Genomic DNA, 6705 nt, shown 5'->3' on the forward strand with positions numbered 1-6705 from the left:
AGCAAATCTAAAAAGGAGAAAAAAAATATTCTACAATTTCAATTTTTTGTTTTTGAAAAAGTCGAAATAAACCCAAAAAAAAAAGTCTACTACTTTTATTTACTTTTGGTTTTACTGGGCTTTTTTTAAAATTAATTGCTTTAATTTTTCAATTTATCTTGTCGAGCTTAATCTAAGAACCAAAATCATTCTAATTTTTTTTTTTCAAAAGTTCATTAAAAACAGAATACACCACAATTAGAAGGGAACATGACTGTCACCTACCTTCCAAAACAACCGTTCCTGTAATTAAAAAGATCGAAATACACCAAGGGTGGAATCAATCTAGGAGGACGGCACCACCCAAAACATCAGCTAAACCAACATACATAGAAAATGACAATACAAAAACCAACAACATTGCCATTAATCCATAAGATATTTCGGCAAACTCAATAATAGGTAGCATTTACTTAACTATCCACCATTTAGCCTCCATTTACCTTGCAACCATCTGTCAGGCTGCGTGTAGCAGAGTTGAGTTCTAACATTTGTTTCAATCTCTTCAACAATAGTTCTGGAGTCCCTGCAATTATCTGATATAATCTAAGCATTCTGCTCCTTCCACAACCAAGAAACCAATAACCCACATTTACAACCATGGAGCAAGGATCCTCTAGAGTTTTTTTTTTTCCTAAAGTTTCCTAGAGTGGTGCATTGTGTGGTTGAGATTTAATGACAAGTCACATCAATTTTTCAGCATTAAATCTCAACCACACAATATACCACTTTAGGAAACTTTAGGAAAAAAATACTCTAGAGGATCCTTGGTGCCCATTATTTACAGTTTACTTAAAAAACTATTTAGAACTACCCTACAATTACTGCAGGCCTCTCACTATTTGGAGCTGAACTTCAAGGATTCACCAAGATTGATCTGCACAATCAGTGATAACAGCATGAAGTAATATTTGGAAACATAATATCTATGAATTAAAGCTCTACATCCAAAACTTGAAACTAATTTTATATAAGCAAGTATGACAATCCTTTTGGGGCTTGTTTGATTGGACATATTATAACATAGAATTTGGATTATTAATATATGAGATTCACATTCCATTGCTTGGTTGCAGATTTTATTATTCGGATAAATTTCACTGGCCATTCTATCCAACACAATATCAAATTTTTTAATCCTACGACTGATAACTAGGACTGTAAATGAATCGAACTGTTCATGAATAAATTCGGCTCCGCTCGGCTCGTTTACTAAACGAGCCGAGTTCAAGCTCGCATAAGCTCGGCTCATTTATTATTATTTAAATTATATAATAAATATATTATTTATATATTAAATAATTTAAATAATATTTTTTATTTAAATAATATAAATAATATTAAAAAAAATTTATTGAGCCGAGCCGAGCCGAGCCGAGCTTGAGTTTCATTAATATTAAAGAGTCGAGCCGAGCTCGAGCTCAGTCCTTACAGAACTGAGCTCGGGCTCAATAAACGAGCTCGATAAGTAAACGAGCTGACCTCGAGCTCAGCAAAGCAAAACTCGGCTCAGCTCGGTTCGTTTGCATCCCTACAATAATACAAATACATATCCATATCTACTACAAAACAAACATGAATAAGAGAGCATTATGTATCGTGCCAATCCAACTGGATAACCGATCCTATACTAATCTCATATATTATTAACTCCCTCACTATTAATCCTACTAATCAACCAAGCTCTTGATGCCGTGCCCTAGTACCTAAATCATGAAAGACTTTCCTTGTTAGAAACCAATCTAAATTTTTGGATTTAAATTTACTTGCAACTCTAAAGTTGTTTTTTCTTACTGAAACAATTTGACAGCTACTAATATTCACAAAGTTCCATGTCATCTACATGAAGGTTCTTTCCAAGTTTCTACAATGTTTGCAAATATTATAACATAGAATTTTTTGTTGTTGTATCATAATGCGTCTTCAAGATATCACGTAACAAGATCAAGTTTGCCAACATTTTTAATTCCCAACAATAAATCATTCATAATTACCAGATTGCTTGAAATTTATGATATTAAACCATGGAATTGACAATTTATTGCCACTTACTGCATTCAAGAAAAGAAGAAAAAAATTAAAAAGAATTTTAGAAAAAGAATCACAAACACAAGATTCATAGACATGACAAATGAGAATGCTAATCAGTATTCTTAACACTTACCATTTTTCATTATGAATGCTTTCCATTTACACCTAAGGACATAAAAAACAAAATCAAAGTAGAGATTAGATCATAAGTTGAACAAAGCAGTTTGTACCAAATTTTAACTTTTTAGAATTATTTACATAAGGCATGTGCATTTTTAATGGGTACAAGCATGAATAAAAATGGATTGATTATTGCATAGAGAAGAAGTTCATAACCAAGGTTTTGCCACATGAGGAACCTTGGGTCAAGTAGTTAATCACATTTAGCGGTAGAGATAAAGACAACGATGATCCTTCTTGTGTCAACTGTAGATGCTTCAACTTACGAAATGGAGGATGACTTCTGAGAGAATCAGGAACCATTGTAAGAAACTTACCATATGCAAAACAAATAAAAACAGATAATTAATTTGGATTCAATAGCTAAGACAATTTAAAGATAGAATTAGGCAATAACAAGTAGTAGTTAGTGAGTGCTTATTTATTTTATATATGATCCACACACCTACAACAAATTGTACACTGTCACGTATGAGGCTGGAAGTGCAGCAAATGCCTACGATAGATATACCACACTCGGAATTCAGCATGACTATTTGTAACTACGCAATTTGATTTAAATGACTACCATACTACAATCATAATCTATGGAAATGCACTACCAAGGGTATCATAGCAATCTTGTTACTAATTTCAAAAAATTTCAAAAGCAAACAGTTTATTAAGATAGTTATTTGTCATCCTAGTCCACAAAGGTGAGCCAATTACTCCTAAAATCCTCCCCAAGAGTGAATAAACACATGGATATAATTTATTATTGGACAAGCAATGAGATTTGAGCTTAGAATCTTTCCTTGTTTTATGCTATGAGAGTTTAAGCAGCTCAATGAAATATAACTATAGCTTTTCATATCATTAACATTCTAGTGATAATAAATAGAAATTTACAATCGATTGTCAAATGCAGAAATGTAATTTAAAAAATAAAATAAACTAAAAAAGTTACGGGAATTCCCAAAGTTGATGACTGGGGAATTTTTTTTTTTTTTTTTTAGCATCTGGAACCTCTTAAACAACTGAACTTCATAATTCCAAAATTGGGGAAGCTAGAAGTAAGCTTGGCAATTAAATTTCTTCATCTCTGAAAGTGGAAGGTTTTAAAAGATGCACAACTAATAGACAAGGCTTTTAGTATAGCTGATTCCTTTTTTCAGTAATCAAGGTGGAGAACAAATGTGATATCTCAAGGGCTTCACCGCATAAGAATTTGGTACGAATCAAAATGGTAAATCCATGCGAGGACTTACTACAGCGCTAGTTCTTGGACACTTGAGGAAGGACTTCCAGTCCACATGTCATTCTCATTCTCCCATCTACACCAGAACTAGATTCTGACTGAACCAATCAATTGCTGATGCATTCCCCTCATGGACATGAAAGAAGGCTTTTTTAATCCCTAGACAATGTGATGGGTTTGGTTCAATGATGTTGAATGGAGTCTGGAGAAAGCATCCTTCAATTCATCCACTGTAATTTCCACCCAACCCTAGGAAGCATGGATACGGATACGGATACGATACAGAGATACGACAAAACCTAAAAAAATAGAATACGGGTACGGCTATGATACATTTGTGAAAAATAATTTTTTTTAAATTATTGTTTGGTTTTAGTTTTCAGAAAATTCTACTATTTTATTTTCCGTATTTAATGTTTCCAATGAATTTTTTTAATATTTTAAGCAATTTTTTATAAATTTTTTGACACACCTAACATAAATACACTTAAAAAGTATAATATTTGTGAAAAAATCTTTAAAAAATCACTTAATACCAAAAAATATTTTTTAAAAAAAATACGAAAATTTAGTACATTTGTCGTATTTTTGTATACTTATTAATTTTTTAAAATATGTTTTCACAAATATTTTACTATTTAGATACATCTAAGTAAGGTGCATCTAAAAAAGTAAAAAAAATTGCTTAAAATTTTAAAAATATTCACAAAAAACAAAAAAAACGAAAAATAAAAAACTCAATTTTCAGAAAACTGAAACCAAACACACTGGTTAGTATTGAGTTACACATAAGCTAAAGAATGTTAAGAAATCACAATGTAATTTTGTAATGCAGAATACTAATATTTAAGAATTAACTATTAATTTAAGCTAATTACTTGTTTACCTTTTAAATTTTCAATAGGTCTTACAAATATTTCATTTCAATATCAAGTTTAATATGTTTATATTACAATAATTGAACAATCCACAACTTATCCCTTTACTTTTCCCTTTGGCACTAGTAAAAAATGTTATATTCAAGTTTACTTTCTTATTTATTTAATATTGTTATATTCTCTTGTTAGTCCTTATCTTCTTTGTTTTTAACTAAATTTGAAACAATTAGGATACATCATTTTGATAAATTCTATTATTTAACTCATTATGTTTTTCATATCAAAAAATTAAACAAAGTATTAGTAAAATATTCTTATATTTATCTTTACAATGATATTATATTATAATACTATGTAAGAAATGCTACAATTCTAATTTTGTAAAACAAGTAATATGTGACTTGGAGTATCCGATACTCCAAAATTAATGAAAAATTAATTAAGAAGTATCCGATACTTTTAATAAATATCCGATACATATCCGTGAACATCCAAGAAGAATCGGCATCCAATACGGATACATATGGATAGGTCACCCTATTTGAAGTATATGTGCTTCACAGACCCACCCTCTCCCACTTTCAAGCAAAGCAGCAATTAAAAGAATGGAATTGAAGGAAAAATTGAGCCTGGGAAAGAAATTCCCTGGTATTCTATTCGCAAAAAAATGGCCCAAAAACAAGATTTCAAGAGAGAGTGGCAAGTAGTAACCGTCGTAAAAAGGGGTGGCATGTGACCGAGGGTAATGTTGCATGTTCCACTTGAAATATAATTTTTGGGTAAAAGCGTGCATTCAAGTTGTGATTTCACTGCAGCCGTGTCGGCTAAATTGCGAAGCTGGCATGTGAGAAACTCAGCATAACATCACATCTTGAACTTAGCAAATAACGGTAATGTATTTTTATGAAATGTTATTTAAAATCCAATTTTTTAGATAAAGCACTTGAGAGATGGTTCAACAATACAATCAATAGTATCAAATTACCTCAAGCGTCGACAAGGACAGTGTAACGGATTTTGCTTCTCGAAGCTGTCCAACCGTGTTGATCAGATTGAATGGCATCCTTTCCTTGACAGTTGAATCAAAATGGCTCCAATGAAAATGTGGGTGAAGGTCAACATATACATGGTCCAAACAGGGAAAGCTGGCAGGATAACAGACAGGCGAAGCATTACCTTGGAACTTGAATGAAGTCAGCCTAGGTGTTGAAATCACAATCTTTGATTCATAAGTTTCTGAAATAGAATGTCTCTAGTAACATAATTCCAACTTCCTAAGTTGAGGAGCGGTGATATTTAAACATTCTAGGTATAAGTAATCCAAAATCAAAGTTTCCAAATTGGGACAATTGGCAACAGTCTTGAGTGATAAAATTCGAAGACCCACGTGCGAAACGATGAAGATGCAGAGTCTTTAACCCCGGCAAGCCCAACGGCGTGTCCCAAGGCATACTATTTTACTCACAATACACCAATTTAAGTTGTTTTAAAGAGCCACAGTTAATGAAGCAGCGATGAAACTCATAGGGTGTAGGAAAACAAAATGCCCCCACATGGAGTGCTTGAACATTGTGGCAAACTGCGTAACATATGCGTTTCTTGACCAGGCATTGATCAACAAAATACGAGAAGTAGAATCTGCAGAGATTGGAATTGTTGTCTCGGAGAGACAACACCGGATTCAAAAAGTATGTGAAACGAGGTATTGTGGTATCGTAATAAGCATCTGTTTGATGAGACAGAAATTGATCGAAATCGAAGCGGAGGTTGGGGAGGGTAGTCCAAACATACCTTCATCGTTTTGACAGCACGCAGGTTTCAATTGCGGAGACGAGGTCGTCCATGGATGAGAGGATTTTGTGAAGAATCGAGTCTGGTAATCTGCTGATTCTGTCTTCTTCTTCTCCTTCACCATCATCGATTGCTTTCTTTTTCCTCTGATTCCTCTTTCGTTTCATGCTTAATTTTTTTAGCAGTTCAAGCTTCTTATATATATATATATATATATCTATCTATACTATTATAAAGTGAACACCTCTTATGGTGTCTTGAAGCTTTACTCTCCTCATGCCATGTGGCAGTATTTTTTATTTTTTAAAAAAAAATTAAACAAAGAGATGGGCAAGGTCATGGGTTTAAGTACGAGGACTCATACCACTTAAGCTAAGTACACATTATAATATTAATTTCATTATTATTTTTTTTTATTCCTACTTATTTAAATTGCACACACATCGTGTGTGCCACCCACTAGTATATATATATGCGTGCGTGCGTGCGTGAATCGCTCAACTAGGAAAGAATAGAAGACATTGGGAAGAGAGGGATTTTTTTTTGGGT

At 32.7% G+C, this 6705-nt stretch overlaps 1 long non-coding RNA gene across 1 annotated transcript; it reads right to left on the reverse strand.

Annotated features, from left to right (window-relative positions):
- Positions 1-267: 267 nt before the first annotated feature.
- On the reverse strand, positions 268-6346 carry LOC145792870 (uncharacterized). Its single transcript, XR_014333026.1, has 3 exons — positions 5351-6346; positions 2204-2533; positions 268-916 (listed from the first exon to the last, which is right to left on the reverse strand). It is a non-coding gene; the product is annotated as an uncharacterized LOC145792870 (long non-coding RNA).
- Positions 6347-6705: the final 359 nt, after the last annotated feature.

Source organism: Camellia sinensis, chromosome 6 (genome assembly GCF_055761805.1).
Source record: "Camellia sinensis isolate YWXY chromosome 6, ASM5576180v1, whole genome shotgun sequence".
In the NCBI taxonomy this organism is placed as follows: domain Eukaryota; kingdom Viridiplantae; phylum Streptophyta; class Magnoliopsida; order Ericales; family Theaceae; genus Camellia; species Camellia sinensis.